Source organism: Canis lupus, chromosome 29, assembly GCF_048164855.1.
Source record: "Canis lupus baileyi chromosome 29, mCanLup2.hap1, whole genome shotgun sequence".
Classification (NCBI taxonomy): Eukaryota; Metazoa; Chordata; class Mammalia; order Carnivora; family Canidae; genus Canis; species Canis lupus.
In genome coordinates, this window is record NC_132866.1 from 39,515,787 (window position 1) to 39,531,891 (window position 16,105).

The window sequence follows — 16,105 nt, forward strand, 5'->3', positions numbered from 1 at the left end:
AGTGATATCAGTCTGGGAAGGCTCTAGAACAGGGTGAGAGAGTGACGGACAGGAAACAAGTACTCGATTTGAAGACTGGTTGGGGTGGAACCTTGTTCTACTAATCCTAGGAACTCAACTCTAATCCAGGGAGGGCCGGCTGGCTGTATGGCTGTCTAGATGCTGAGCAACTCTGTGGGGCAGAGCTAGGGCAGGGGGCTTGGAGGCTGATGGACAGGTAGGGATAGTGTGGGCACAGTGGGAAATGGTGCTCGCACTCTAGCTGACATCCTATTGTAGTCCACCCTCCTTTGTATGGGAAACTGCAGTCACATAAGATAGCACTTCTTCCCGCAATCGCCTGAATTCCCAGAAACAACAACTGAAAAGATATGAGTATACCTGAGACAAAGGGGGGAAATATGTCTTGACCATTCTTGTCTGGCTTTATAAGCTCCATAAGAAATTGTCCAGGAAAAAAAAATTGTCCAGGAACAATGTCCATTATGAAGATTACATTTCAGGACAGCCCGGGTGGCTCAGCGATTTGGTGCCTCCTTCTGCCAGGGCGAGATCCTGGAGAGCCGGGATCGAGTGCCATGTCGGGCTCCTGCAGGGAGCCTGCTTCTCCCTCTGCCTATGTCTCCACCTCTCTCTCTCTCTCTCTCTTTCTCTCTCTCTCTCATGAATGATAAAATCTTAAAAAAAAAAAAAGATTACATTTCAAAACCTGGCTTGTAAACAGCTTTTAGGTTTTAGGTGGTAATAGAGAACAGCATGTTCTCTCCCATTGCCACCTGATCAATAAGATGTCAACAGGATTGAGCCTCTGCTGGCAAAACAGTATTTCCTTTTTTTTTTTTTTAATTTATTTATGATAGTCATACAGAGAGAGAGGGAGAGAGAGGCAGAGACATAGGCAGAGGGAGAAGCAGGCTCCATGCACCAGGAGCCTGACGTGGGATTCGATCCCGGGTCTCCAGGATCGTGCCCTGGGCCAAGGGCAGGCGCCAAACCGCTGCGCCACCCAGGGATCCCCAAAACAGTATTTCCTATTCCAAAGACAGCTTATCCCAGGAGATTAAAAATTAGACCAGTGCTCGCTTCGGCAGCACATATACTAAAATTGGAACGATACAGAGAAGATTAGCATGGCCCCTGCACAAGGATGACACGCAAATTCGTGAAGCGTTCCATATTTTTGTGTTTGAAAGACTTCGACCTCTCAAAGAAGACTGTGGAATCGAAGTTTATCTGTGGCTCTTATATCCTTAAGTTTGGACGTATAACTGACCTTCTATTTTAACATGGGTCTAATTTATTTGCTGTTTCATTTTCCATAAGATTCAGATGATTTAAAAGTTTGTTTCTCATACTGTGCATCAAAATAAAAATTTGAACGATTAAAAAAAAAATTAGACCAATAGTTGTCCACTAGAAAACTCCTGAACATTCATTGTTATAATTATAGCAAGAAAAGGAAAGCCTAGTTTATAGGGTGTTTTATGTTCACTCTTTACCATCTGTTACTTCCCTGAGTCTTCAAAATAGCCCTAGGGGGTAAGCAGGCCGGTCCCACTATTTCTATACTTCAGATGATGTGAGGTACATCCACCCTCAGTCTTCCTTCTTTGCCCTGCTCCCTGAGACTGTAGTCATTTCCCTCTGACAGTCTACAATTTACTAAACTAGTCACTGGATTTCCCACCCCCCGCCCCCACCAGCCTCACTCCTTGTCTGTAGAGCCAGAGCATACAATCCTAGAGCTGCTCCAGCTGAGGTGCTACTTTACAATCATTGCTGCTTAAAAGCTGTAATACAGTTTGTTCCAATAAACAATTTAAAGGCTCACTTGTAAAATGGAGTTGGCAAAAAGAACAGATACATGTAAAGGGCCAAGCAATGTTTTTTTGTTTTTTGTTTGTTTGTTTGTTTGTTTGTTTTCGTATAGTCTGTCTCCCATGGGAGGGAGAAATCTATGTTAACTAAATTAAAAGACCAGGAACCTATCAATTTAGCAAACATGAGTCCCCCTGGGTTACAGTAACGAAAGTTGTATTTCTGAAAATAAAATAATCCTGGATTGGTCCTTGAAAGGAAGAATTTGCTTGTGTGATTAAGAAGGCACTGAATGGGCACTCGAATATTTATCAAACCAATGCATCAAAACTCTTGCATTTGCCAATACTTTGCCCACCTTTATCTCAAAGGCGTATCTGTGAACTTAACAGAAAAGGACCAAACTACAGGGAAGCAATGTTTGGGGATCATCAGGAAAGTAATTTACTCAGTAGATATGAAAGATATCACAAGGTATCTTACAAAATGTGGATTTGAGGCTACTTCTGAGAGGAAATTAGCAAGTAAAAACCTACATGTACCAAGATCATCCACTTACCGAAGGTAGCTTTCCCCACCTTCCCTCTTCCCCAGAAGCACCAGTGCAGACAGACCTCGTGACGGAAAGGGTGTGCTCCCAGTGAAGTGTGGCCTCATTCTTGTGGCTTGTGGCACTGTCCTCAGTGTGAAAGCAGATGTCATATCACAGAGACAAGATCCAGCAGAGCATTGCCAACATTTCCCAGAATAGAGGAGGCTTGGGCCACCAGACTCCGGGAGGTAGGGGTGTGGGGAGGATCTGGTGGCCCTACTTTATTCTTTTTAACTACAGCGATATTAAATATATTGTCACACCACCAACAGCAGCCTTGAAAATCCATTGCAAAAGAGAGTAACAGAATGTTTTCTCTCCTGACAGCTGGAGCCTTGGGTGGCATGGCAAATGCCCCAGGGCCAGCAGTGACTAAGGAAGACGCTGGCTTAGAGAGAACATCCTGTGGCAAGTGCAGAGAGTGTGTGCTCCTTCATGAGCATTTGAAGCAGTGAGATAGACCAGAACATGGAGCACAAGCTTTGCATCCTGTCAGGGGCAAGCTTATAGTTACTCTGTGATAGGCCACAAGCTCGGTTGAGTCCCCAGGACTGGTCCAAAAAATGAGCCAAGTCTGTAGTGAATACAAAGGTTATCAATAAACAGCCTTGCAGTAATAATTCTCAGCCCCTATTTGCATGGCCCATTACAGTTTCAACAGCCCCTTCCACATATGTGGCTTAATTTAAATCTCACTGCAGGCCTGGGGGTTGTTATTCTGCTCAGTTTATGCAATAGCAGCCGTGCAGCTGTGGCTCCCATTTACAGTGCACTTGTTGGGTGTCAGGAACTGTGCTAAGCACTTTTTTGGTCATTCGTTCATTCATTCATTCAACAAATATATGTTAAGCCCCTACTATGTACCTGGCACTTTTCGAGTTGTTAGGAATAAAACCATGTATGTACAGACCATCTCTAGTAAGGCTGAATCAGTAATAGCTTGACATAGAGGAACTGAGAGACTGGGAGACAGGTGGAAAAGAGGCTTTTTTAAAAATGTTTTTATCATGTGCATGAATTACTTATTTAGAATTAAAATGTTTCAAAATGTGATGAACCCCCAAAAGAGGCCTTAAGACCTTCTATTAACTATATGTAAATAAAGGCAGGAACCATACTAGATATTCTACAAACCTTTTTTTTTAAGATTTTACTTATTTATTCATAAGAGACACATGGAGAGGCAGAGACATAGGCAGAGGGAGAAGCAGACTCCTTGCAGGGAGCCTGATGCAGGACTCAATTCCAGGACCCCAGGATCATGACCTGAGCTAAAGGCAGACACTCAACCACTGAGCCACGCAGGCACCCTGATATTTTACAAATCTAAATAAAGATTTAAAATTTCCATATGTCAAAACATATCTTTTTTTTCTTAGAAGATTTTATTTACTTATTTGAGAGAAAGACATAGCGAGAGAGAGAGCAAGAGCTGGGGAGAGAAAGAGAAGTAGGCTCCCCATTGAGCAGAGAGCCCAACATGGGGCTTGATCCCAAAACTCAGGATCATGACCTGAGCCAAAGGCAGATGCTTAAGCAATTGAGCCACCCAGACTCCCAAAATATATCATTTTAAAGGTAAAAATAAAAGCAAGGAAAATTTCTCATTCCTTAGGTTTAACTCGGGAGTCAGTGTTCTGACTATGAATAACTGAGGACATTATTGATAACATTTGTAACAGTTGAAAATTAAATATCTTTAAAACATTAAGAGCCTGTTTAGTTAAAATCCAGAAAAAGAAAATAAGCACCTTAGAACAGAAAAGTAGGTAAAATACCCACGTGAATAGGCTATACACAAAAGAAGAAATACAGTTGGCCAATAAGTATACCAAAAAATGTCTAGTCTTGTCAATCATCAAAGAAAAATAAAACTAAATAACATTTCTACCTATTTGTTTAGCAAATAATGAAATAATAATACCTTTAACCCAGAAATTCTACCTCTATGAATTTGTCCTAAGGAAATTAGCTTAAGTGTGGGGGAAATTTTCATTTAAAGGATAAAATCTAAGGGAGAAAATTCCTAATTTAATGTTCCAAAACTTTTTCAAATGTCAGAAACAACATGAGTGTTCAACAATACATTGACCTAATAAATGTGGGCTCAGCCATTCCATGGAAATAAAATGTATCCACTGAAATGGTGATCAGACCTCTATTTATTGATATGCAAAGACAGCCATAGCATAGCTCAATGAGAAAAGCAGGTTCTATAACAATATGCTCTAGTCTATGTATAACATTATATATGATGTCTCAGCCTGGGGAAACATGCATATGATTTTTGCCTCTCCTATATGAAAATATACCTAGGAAGCTCTTCATGGAAATCCTTCAAGATGCTCACATTAGCTGTCTTTGCACAGTACAACCACAGAACTTTGTTTTTTTAAGATTTTATTTTATTTATTCATGAGAGACACAGAGAGAGAGAGAGAGGCAGAGACATAGGCAGAGGAAGAAGCAGGCTCCCCGCAAGGAGCCGGATGCGGATCTCCATCCCGGATCCTGGGATCAGGACCTGAGCCGAAGACACTTAACTGCTGAGCCACCCAGGCATCCCACAGAACTTTTTCTTTTGCTTATCTCTACCTTTCCTTTTTTCTATTACGTGTGTGGAGTGTATGTGTGTGTGCATGCGTGCATGTGTGCATCTAAAGTAAATTTTAAAATAAGGGGAGGGCAGCCCTGGTGGCACAGCGGTTTAGTGCTGCCTGCAGCCCGGGATATGATCCTGGGGACCTGGGATCAGGTCCCTGCATGGAGCCTGCTTCTCCCTCTGCCTGTGTCTCTGCCTCTCTCTGTTTCTCTCATTCTGTCTCTCATGAATAAATAAATAAAATCTTTAAAAAAATAAAATAAGGGGAAAAATAAGGCTCATTCAGTCCATAAAGATGAAAATTGAAGCGGGAGCAAACACTGAAAATCAATCTGGCAGGTTTCAGTAGAGCTGGCTGTGAGACATCTGGGGAGGGCTGCTCATTTTGGTTTCCTTTCTGCCCCCTCCCTGTAGGCAGCCCTCACTGCTGCTCACGAGGTCCTTTCCCCATCACTCAGTCTCCTGAGGGTGAGGGGCAGGGGTATGAGGGGGTGGGAAGGCAGAATCACCTTCCTGCTAGCACCCAACAAGTGTCAAATGAGCTCTTTCTAACTGTGGCACTGAATGACAATATCAGGATCTTTCTCCTGCTCTGGAATACCTGCATTAATCCAGCTGATTCTATCCTGCATGGCTGCTCTGTGCCAGACACTGTGCCAGTCATTGGAAAAGACATCAACAGAGAGAAGTTATGGTCACAGTCTTGGTCAGAGAGTTCTCAGCTGTAAACAACAGAACCGCCTCCAGTCTGTGTGAGCAGGAAAGGTATTTATTAAAACTAACGGTCAACTTGCAGGCTTTGTGGGAGGCCAGAGATGTAGGCTTGGTTTATCAGATAGAAACTCCAAACCCCACTGCGTATGGCTGCTGAAATACCTCACTGTCACTGGTCAGAGTCACAGCTGCTCATGCCACTGGCACTGCATGCTGAACTCCATAAACCCTTGTGCTAGGAGCTGCTTCCTCCACCACCATTGCTCCTAGTAAGCGGTTCCCATGCATCCTCTTTAAGGGAGTCCTCAGTGTGTTTGATGGTGGCACTGAGGTCACATGCCTGTGACAAGTATGCTAGGACAGCAAGTCCTACCTGCTACCTATGTATAATGGGACTCGTACCCTAGGAAATTCTTCAAACTTGGTGTTTCAGAAGAAACTGAGGGGCTACACACCATGAGAAATATGCTCTTAATTTCCAGGAACTTAGAGTTGATGTGGTTTAAACATATGCAGGTGAAAGCAGAAGTGTGCAGGAGTCTGTGGTTTCCCTGGTGAGTGGGGAGGCAGGACTTCAAGGGGGTAGGAGAGTCCCCCTAGCAGTGTTGGGGGATAGCAAGACTGACTTTAGGGCTGGTAGAGGATGGCACTAAGAAGGATCACTGTGGTCAACTCTGAAGCCCCTGGAGAGCCAATTGGTTAAGAGGCTTGAGCAATCCCCTACGAGTAGAGGAAAACCCAGGGTGGAGTTCTAGGCACTGTAGCAAGCTGTGGGGGGAGCAATTAGGGACAAAATGGTGTTGTGGGGTTGAATTGTGTTCCCCGAAAATTCATACATTGAAGTTCTAAGCCCTAGTACCTCAGAATGTGACTCTATTGAAGATAGGGCCATTATTTATTTATTTTCAAAGATTTATTTATTTGAGAGAGCACATGTGTATACAGTGGGGGGAGGGGCAGAGAGAGGAGGGGAGAGAGAGAACCTCAAGCAGACCCCCTGCTGAGTGCGGAGCCCAAAGACCCAAGACACAGGTCCTAAGCCTGAAGCCTAATCTCACAACCCTGAGTTCATGACCTGAGCTGAAATCAAGAAGCAGAAGCTTAACCGCTTGAGCCTCCCAGTTGCCCCTGGAGATGGGGCCTTTAAAGAGGTGGTTGAGGTAAAATGAGGATGAGCCAGAATCCAGGAGGACTGGATTCCTCCTGGATTCGTAAGGACTTGTGTCCTTATGAGGAGGAGATTAGGAAACAGATGTGCATAGAGAAAAGACCATGTGAAGACTCAGGGAGCCCAAGGCCATCTGTAAACCAAGGAGAGAGCCTCAGAAGGAACTAATCCAGCCGACACCTGGATCTCAGACTTGTAGCATCCAGAACTGTGAGAAAATAAATTTCTGTTGTTTAAGCCCTCAGGTCTGAGATATTTTGTTATGGCAGCCTAAGCAAACTCATAGAAATAGTCCCTCAAATATACCAGGAGGCTCTGCTTGTTGCTACCCCCTAAAAGCCATTCGTGGCATCATGAGAGGAAGCAGGGGTTTTTGGAAGATCACTGTTGAACAAAGAGAAGGAAGTCTTGCTTGATGCAGCAGAGAGTAAAGACTTAAGATTCAAGAAGAATTCTAGGAAGTTTGAGCTGTTCCAGCCCAAGTGACTTGTCAAGGGAAAACCTGGGCTGCATAGTGCTGCTCCCTTATGCCTGGACACTGGGCTTGGGGCATTCTTCCTCTCTCACCATAGACTCTAAGAGCAGTGCCCTCATGGCTCTGCTGAGCTGACCCACTGAGCTATCCTTTTTTTTGAGGGGGGGATTTTATTTATTTATTCATGAGAGACACAGAGAGAGAGAGAGGCAGAGACACAGGCAGAGGGAGAAGCAGGCTCCATGCAGGGAGCCCAATGAGGGACTCAATCCCAGAACCACAGGAGCACCCCTGAGCCAAAGGCAGATGCTCAACCCCGGAGCCACCCAGGCATCCCCAGCTGAGCTATTCTGATGCCTTCTTGACGTTGGGCTTAGCCATCTGGCTGTGTGATTGGCATCTGTGAATCATGTGCGTAGCCATCTACACAGCATAGGATGAAGGCTCAGGAAAGCAGAATTCTCTCCTCTGCTCTTTAGCATCTAGGGCAAATGTAGGGGGGCAAATGGCAAAAGTAAATGTATAATTAGGGTAGAGACCTGATTTATGAACAATTTGTAAGTCATCTAAAAACATAGTTTCTTGTTGGTAGTCAACCTTCTGTAAACACTGAATGTGTTCCTGGTGAGTTGTCTTTGTGAGTAGTGCCAAATGGATGGTTACTTTCTCTTGCATAAGTTTGGTGTGACTTTCGGGTGCACAGGCCTGTAAAGATTCCTGTTTATCACAACGGTAGGTAATTGTGATGTAACCCACAATGTTTCACTTAATGATATGTAGTGATCATTTGCTCATGGCATTTCATATTCTCTTACCTCCTTGGTTTACCAGGTTTTTTGTTTGTTTGTTTTGTTTTATTTTTGGTTTTGTTTTTCTTTTTCCCCTGAATAACCATGTTCTCAACCAGCGCTGTTATTGGGCATTTGGGTTGTTGTTATGCCCCCCACCCCATTTTCTTACTGCAGTGAGCATTGTTGAGAAGTGTCTGTCTCCTCCTCTGTGCCACCCTTCTTAGAATCAAGTCCTCAAGGTGAGAAGATGAAGTCAAACATTGTAAACAATTTAAGAATATGGAGATGTTTTACCACATCCCTTTCCTTAAAAATTGCTCTAACATAAACCATCCTGTGCATTTCACTTCCCACATATGCCTCCATTTTCTCCTGGGTATTAGAAATTAAATAATTATTCTTGCTATTCTGTTATGGTTATATGTTATCAATGTATTTGCATTTCTTTTTTTTTAAGATTTTATTTATTTATTCATGAGAGACAGAGAGAGAGAGAGAGAGAGGCAGAGGAAGAAGAAGGCTCCATGCAGGGAGCCAGACGTGGGACTCAATCCCTGGTCTCCAGGATCACGCCTGGACTGAAGGTGGCGCTAAACCGCTGAGCCACCCGGGCTGCCCTGTATTTACATTTCTTGTGTTATCAGTAGGTTGAAACTTTTCATACGTTTGCTTATCATTTCTATTTGGGTCCATGCATGTGTGTGAAATGCCCCTTTATTTCCTTTGCTATTTTTCCGCTAGGATGTTTTTCTTTATCCCACTGATATTTAGAAAGTAAGTCTGCATATAACGAAAATGTTTTCCAAATTTGGTCATTGTTATTTAGTTTAGTTTGATTTATTTATTATTTATTTATTTATTTATCTATCAATTTTAGTTTTTAAAGATTTTATTTATTTATTCATAGAGACAGAGAGAGAGAGGCAGTGACACAGGCAGAGGGAGAAGCAAGCATCATACAGAGAGCCTGACGTGGGACTCGATCCAGGGTCTCCAGGGTCTCCAGGTTCTCCAGGATCACGCCCTGGGCTGCAGGCAGCGCCAAACCGCTGCGCCACCGGGGGCTGCCCTGTTTTTTAGTTTTGTTGATGGACTCACAGCTTTTGCACATTCAAACCTCTTTCTTTTATTTTTCCTTTCTGCTTAGAATAAGATAAATATTTATCTATATTTCCCATGATGAATTTGTGATATTATTGTAAAAATTTAGCCTTTGAATCCTTTTAGAATTTATTTTGTTGTGGGAACTAAAGAAAATAATTTTGTTTTTTCCCAAATAGTCTACCACTTGTTCTAATACCATTTATTGAATGATCATTCTTTACAGATTTCAAAGGCTAAGCTTATTTTATATAAATTTTTATACATATTTTCTGGGTTTTCTATTTTTGTCACCTATGTCTTTTTATTCTTATATCAATAACACACTACTCCAAGATGCATCCATTTGTGATTAATTTTAGACATCTTACAGAACAAGAACACTCAGCCCATCTTCCTTTTTAAAAGGTTCCTATAAATTTTGTTTGTTTTGTTTTTTAATTTTTATTTATTAATGATAGTCACAGAGAGAGAGAGAGAGAGAGAGGCAGAGACATAGGCAGAGGGAGAAGCAGGCTCCATGCACCGGGAGCCCGATGTGGGATTCGATCCCAGCTCTCCAGGATTGCGCCCTAGGCCAAAGGCAGGCGCCAAACCGCTGCGCCACCCAGGGATCCCTAAATTTTTATGTTAAAGTTTATTTATCTAGCTTGCTTATCTCAAAACGTTGACAAAACAACTTGATAATGGGGCACCTGGGTGGCTCATTTGGTTGAGCGTCTGCCTTCAGCTCAGGTCATGATCCGGGAGTCCCAGGATGGAGCCCTGCTGAGCAGGGAGTCCACATCTCCCTCTGCCGCTCGCCCCAGTCTCATGCTCTCTTTCTCTCTTTCTCAAAATAGATAAATAAAATCCTTTAAAAAAAACCAACTTGATACTTTTCTTTGTCCTACAGATCTAGTATTAGCCTAGATGAACTGATATATTCATGTAGCACTCAAGATGCCATAGTCATCTGGAAACAAGGTTCTTAGCCTTGTGGTCTGAGAATTTGGACTAACCCAGTTGCCTCATCAAGTCTCCTATTGTGTTTTTTTGTGTGTCTGTATCTTTATCAGTGTTTTATTATCTTCCTGAAAGTCCCTTTACTGCCTCATTTCTGTCCTTTGAATTATACATGCTCTGAAAAAGCAGCTAAAAATCACCTATCCACAAGGGTTTCTTTCTTTCTTTCTTTCTTTCTTTCTTTCTTTCTTTCTTTCTTATAGTCACAGAGAGAGAGAGAGAGAGAGGCAGAGACATAGGCAGAGGGAGAAGCAGGCTCCATGCACCGGGAGCCTGATGTGGGATTCGATCCTGGGTCTCCAGGATCGCGCCCTGGGCCAAAGGCAGGCGCCAAACTGCTGCGCCACCCAGGGATCCCTCCACAAGGGTTTCTTGAACTTCCTTTGTAATAAAATAGCACACTCATTGCTCTATGACTTGGGACTCACATTTAGCTCTCTCTGCAACTTTTTTTTTTTTTAAGATTTTATTTATTCATTCATGAGAGACACAGAGAGAGAGAGGGGCAGAGACACAGGCAGAGGGAGAAGCAGACTCCCTGCGGGGAGCCCAACGCAAGTCTTGATCCCGGGTCTGGATCCCAGGTCTGGATCCCCGGTCTCCAGGATCACACCCTGGGCGGAAGGCGGCACTAAACCACTGGGCAACCAGGGCTGCCCACTCTTTGCAATTTACTAAGCGTTATGGTGTATGTCTTGCTACTTTGCTAGATTACCTGATGGTAGAAGCCCCATCTTTATTTTATTTTTTTTAAAAGATTGTATTTATTTATTTGAGAGAGAGAGAGACAGAGATAGTGAGAGGGAACAGGAGTGGGGAAGAGAGGGAGAACTAGGCTCCCTACTGAGCAGGGAGCCCAACATGGGGCTCAATCCCAGGACCCTGGGATCATGACCCCAGCTGAAGGCAGATGCTTAACTGACTGAGCCACCCACACGCCCCAAAGCTCCATCTTTAAACTATCTACCAGAAGCCAGCAGAGATCCTGCTATAGGACTTTACTCAGTAATTACATCTGAATTCATTGGTTCTCCTTTCGGATCCTGCTTTACATTACATAATGTTCTGGCAGCCTCAGGGTTTTGACCACCTTTGTGTCTTTATGCAATGCTCAATGCTATACCTAATAAGAACACTCCATGTGATTTATCTAATGGTAGGTCCTGGCTCCTCAATGTATTATATTATTGCAGCCTATTGGTGGATGAAGGCCTTTGAATCTAGATGAGAAGGAGGGCTAGGGCAAATATATAAATGGAATAAAGTGAGGAACTTTAATATGCCATTTATATAAGGCAGTAGTTCTCAACCCTAGCTATTTGAGAATTTCGTGGAGGGTTTTTGAAACTTAGCAATGCTTAGGTCCCATCCTAGACCAGGTAAATCAGAATCTCCAGGGTAGGAACTACACAGCTTAAAAGTTTCTTGAACAACTCCTACATACAGCCAAGGTTGAAAACCATCAATTGTTCCAAAGCAGTACTTCACAAACTTTAATGTGCATGCAGACCCTCTGGGAATCTTATTAAAATACAGATTCTGGGATGCCTGGGTGGCTCAGCGGTTAAGCGTCTGCCTTCAGCTCAGGGCGTGATCCCAGAGTTCTGGGATCGAGTCCCACAGCAGGCTCCCTGCAGTGGGACTGTCTCTGTCTCTGCCTCTCTCTGTCTCTCTCATGAATAAATAAATAAATCTTAAAAAGTAAAATAAAATACAGGTCTGATTCTGTGGGCCTGGAATGGGAGTAAGAGTCTCCCTGCCTAATACGGCCTCAGGTAGTACTGATGCTGCTAGTTCTTCAAGCACACTTGGATCACCAAGGATCTAAAGCAGTGGCTCTCAACCTTAGTTGAACATTTAAATCACTTGCAGAGTTTTCTAAAACTATGGCAAGCTCGACCCTGTGTTCAGAGATTCTGATTGCATTGTTCTGAGGTGGGACCTAGGTGTAAATTTAAAAATACTTGAGATGTTTTACACGTACATTTGGGGTTCAGAACCAAAAAAGAGAAATGGAGCATTTACCTGAAGATAATCCAACAGAAAACAAACAAACAAACAAACAAACAAAACCCTTGGCCCCAGGTACCCTTAGGCTCACAACAGCTATCTGATTAAAGAGGAAGGCCTTATTTTTTCTTGAAACATCTGTTCTTAAATAAAATTTGGAAGGATTTAAGCTTGCTGTAAGAAAATATGATCAGTTGGGAGTACTGGAATTTAGCTGTGCATGGACTCAGAAGCACTTTTCTTAGACGCCCTTAATATTGATGAGATTGTCCCTCTCTGAGAGAGGTGCAGATGGCAATGGCTGGCCCATGTTGCACGCCTTGGGGACTCCAATGACGTTGTCACAATGCTACATGTATTATTTTATTTTATTTATTTATTTTATTTTTATTTTTTTAAATTTATTTATTTATGATAGTCACAGAGAGAGAGAGAGAGGCAGAGACACAGGCAGAGGGAGAAGCAGGCTCCATGCACCGGGAGCCCGACGTGGGATTCGATCCCGGGTCTCCAGGATCGCGCCCTGGGCCAAAGGCAGGCGCCAAACCGCTGCACCACCCAGGGATCCCTACATGTATTATTTTAGAAGGCAAGGATCTTGATGGAGTCACACACTTGCTAAACTCAAAGTGGAAAACCAAGATTGGTGAGGAGCGTTTTTGTGACCAAGATGGAATTAAGTGTTGCAACAAGGAAGTCTCGAGCCAGTAGGGCAAACAGGGGATTCAGTTCTGTTGGGCTGCTCTCTGAGGAATAGCTACTCCCTTCTTTGAAATTTCCATCCCAAAGGGGATTTAGTTTTTCAAAGGTTGCTTGCTTGCTTGCTTGCTTTTACTGTAAAATATATAAAACATAAAATTTATTATTTTAACCATTTTTAGGTGTGAAATTTAGTGGCATTAAAGTACATTCATATTTCTGTGTAACCATCTCCAGAACTTTTTCATCTTCCCAAACTGAAACTCCACACTCATTAAACAACTATCTGTTCTTTTCTCCACCCCATCCCTGGCAACCCCCATTCTACTCTGTGTCTATGAATTTGATAACCTTAGGTACATCCTATAAGTGCTATTGTACAGTATTTGTCTTTTTGTGACTGACTTATTTCAATATAATGTCCTCAGGGATCATCCGTGTTGTAGCATGTCTCAGAATTTCCTTCCTTTTTAAGGCTGAATTATGTTCCATACATTTAGGTTACTTCCACCCCAGGCTTATTTCCTTTAAGTAGGTTTTGGAACTTGATAAATATTTTATTACTAAATACCTACATCCACATGAGTTGCTCAGTGTAGGAAATAATAACCAATCATCTGAAGGTATTGTATAAGTTAGCCAGTGTCACTTCAGCCTTGGCTTGTAGCCATTTGCGAGAACAGGAGTGGCTGTGAGCATAGCAAAGGGATTGGATGTGAAGGTGCAGATCTGTAGTGTGCTTTACACTCTAAACTCCATGTTGCTTCACTGCTCAGTTTAACTCAAGTTAGCACAAAGGTTGTGTAGGTGTATTCTGCTGGATTACTGTGGACGCCAAAAGTCTAGTGGTTGGGGTGATAAAACAGAGAGTACCCAAACTGTGGCCCTAATTGTCCTGTTTCCTTAGCAACTATGTCCATAAGAGCCACTCTGTGCACCCCTCCCCCACAGTCCATCTGATGTCTTCAAGCCAGCCTTGGCCCATATAGTGTTTGCAAGAACAGGAGCTGCTCTAATGACAGAAGCATTGGCATACATAGTGTTTCCCAAATTTGCCTGATCACAGACTCAGCTGGGAATTTTGATGAAATACAAATTTCTGGGGCCTATCCCAGAACCTACTAAATCAGAATCTACAGGGGCAAAGGAATCTGAGTTTTAACAAGTGCCTCAGAGAGACTTAAGACACTATCAGTGACTAGAGGAATGAGCACTTGACTTAAACACCCAAGTGCTACAGATTTTAAGTGTCTGGAAAATTCCAAATATATTTATTGAGTGTTCCCCATGCTAAGTGCTTAATGGAACAAGAGGGATATTGGATTGGGAGACTGGCTGGCTGGCTGGCTGAAGCAGGTTTCCAGGCATTGCCTTGGTTGGGCCACCACATGTTAGAGTTGAACCTTGATTTTGGGGTTCTAGAAATTTGACACTGTCTTTGTATAAAATGTCAGTGTGGCTCTGGAGTGGACCAGATTAAGGGCTAGTAAAGTGTTTCTCTTCTGACATAAGAGTGCATTTCCAAAGAATGAAGACATCCATGTCCCCCAGAGTTGGCACTCTCCCACCCTGGTCAGTGCCACATCACTGTAGCTATGCCATACAACCCTCTTCCAGGGTTCCCTCTGGTGTCATCTCAATGGGGAAGATGGTCTTTGGGACATCAGTCCACCATCTTCCCAGGTTGCCAGTTTCCTGAATAAAGCAACCTTTCCCACCATCACTTGTTTCTTAAGTGTTGATTTTAGAGCAGCAAGCAGTCGAACCTGAGTTCGGAACTGGTTCTCTCTCTGGTATCACAGAGATTCTTTCTGAGCTCCATAATCCCCACCTGGAGTGAGTCTTTTTATCTGTTGGCCAAGCCATCTCCTATCTAACTAGCCTCCACGCCAGGGATGGAACAACAGTTCCTTTCCTATCTTCAAGCAGCACTACTGATGGCACATCCCAAGTAGGGAGAGCAAGAAGAATCAGGCTGGGATCCCTGGGTGGCGCAGCGGTTTAGCGCCTGCCTTTGGCCCAGGGCACGATTCTGGAGACCCAGGATCGAATCCCACGTTGGGTTTCCGGTGCATGGAGCCTGTCTCTCTCTCTCTCTCTCTCTCTCTCTCTATCATAAATAAATAAAAATTAAAAAAAAAAAAAAGAAGAATCAGGCTGGAACAAGTTTCCTGGCCCGACAGGAGCCCAGATCTGCTTCTGGGCCTGTCAGAACCTACTGTTATCTTTCTGTGCATGCAGGGCAGGATGGAATTTAGGAATGATGCCAGGGATGGCCTACATGCTGATAGTTCAGGTTCCATGTGTTCAGGTCTATGTTCCTGAAGGTGGCACTTTGGTGTTGCCAAAGAATGGCCTTAAGTTGGTGAGGGGCATCCTAGAGAGTTGGAGGATGGGCTGCTTCCATCATAGAGCTTCATAGAGCTAGTCCTGGAGAGGATGGGCATCCTATCCCTTTGAATAGGCCTTGTTCTTGTCTCAGTGACAGCCCTGCTACACCCCTATATTATGACAAAAACCAAGTGCCAGACAATCCTCAACAAGGAGACCTGCAGCTATAAAGTGGTGGCAGAGTGACCCAGAAAGGACCTGTATTGTCAGTTGAATGGATAATGTAATGTGCTGGTGGTGGGCCTAGGGCTCCCAGCCTGAGAGGGCCCAAGTTGCCCCAGGCCAGGTCTTGTTTTTCTTTGGCCTCTGACAATCTATGATTGTGTAACCCTACCTAACAGTAAAAAAGTTTTTGAGCAAACACTTGAATCTCTGTATGCTTTTAGTTTATCAATTATTATACATTAGTTTATAAATTATGTGTGTATTACAAAGCATGCAAACACTGAAAGGAGACAAAAAAAATGAATAAAAGTTATAATGTTTTTATAGTATATACTACAAGAGATCATTATATGTCTCCTACTTAGGGACCACTGCTGCTTATGTCACTTTTGATATGTCTGCAGTCTGGTGCCCTGCTGTCCAGCTATCTGGTGAACAATCCAAAAAATACATGTGTCTTCAAGATAAAATCAGATCCCTCTTTTTCTTTGAGGTTTTCTTTTTCTTTCTTTCTTTCTTTCTTTCTTTCTTTCTTTCTTTCTTTCTTTCTTTCTTTCTTTCTTTTTCTTTTTTT

General features: G+C 43.1%; 1 protein-coding gene and 1 non-coding gene across 5 annotated transcripts in view; both read left to right on the forward strand.

Annotated features, from left to right (window-relative positions):
- NCOA4 (nuclear receptor coactivator 4) overlaps positions 1 to 16,105 on the forward strand; it is a 68,347-nt gene that overhangs the window by 26,587 nt on the left and 25,655 nt on the right. The window lies entirely within an intron of this gene.
- On the forward strand, positions 1,076 to 1,182 carry LOC140621256 (U6 spliceosomal RNA). The gene has a single exon (XR_012020983.1). It is a non-coding gene; the product is annotated as a U6 spliceosomal RNA (small nuclear RNA).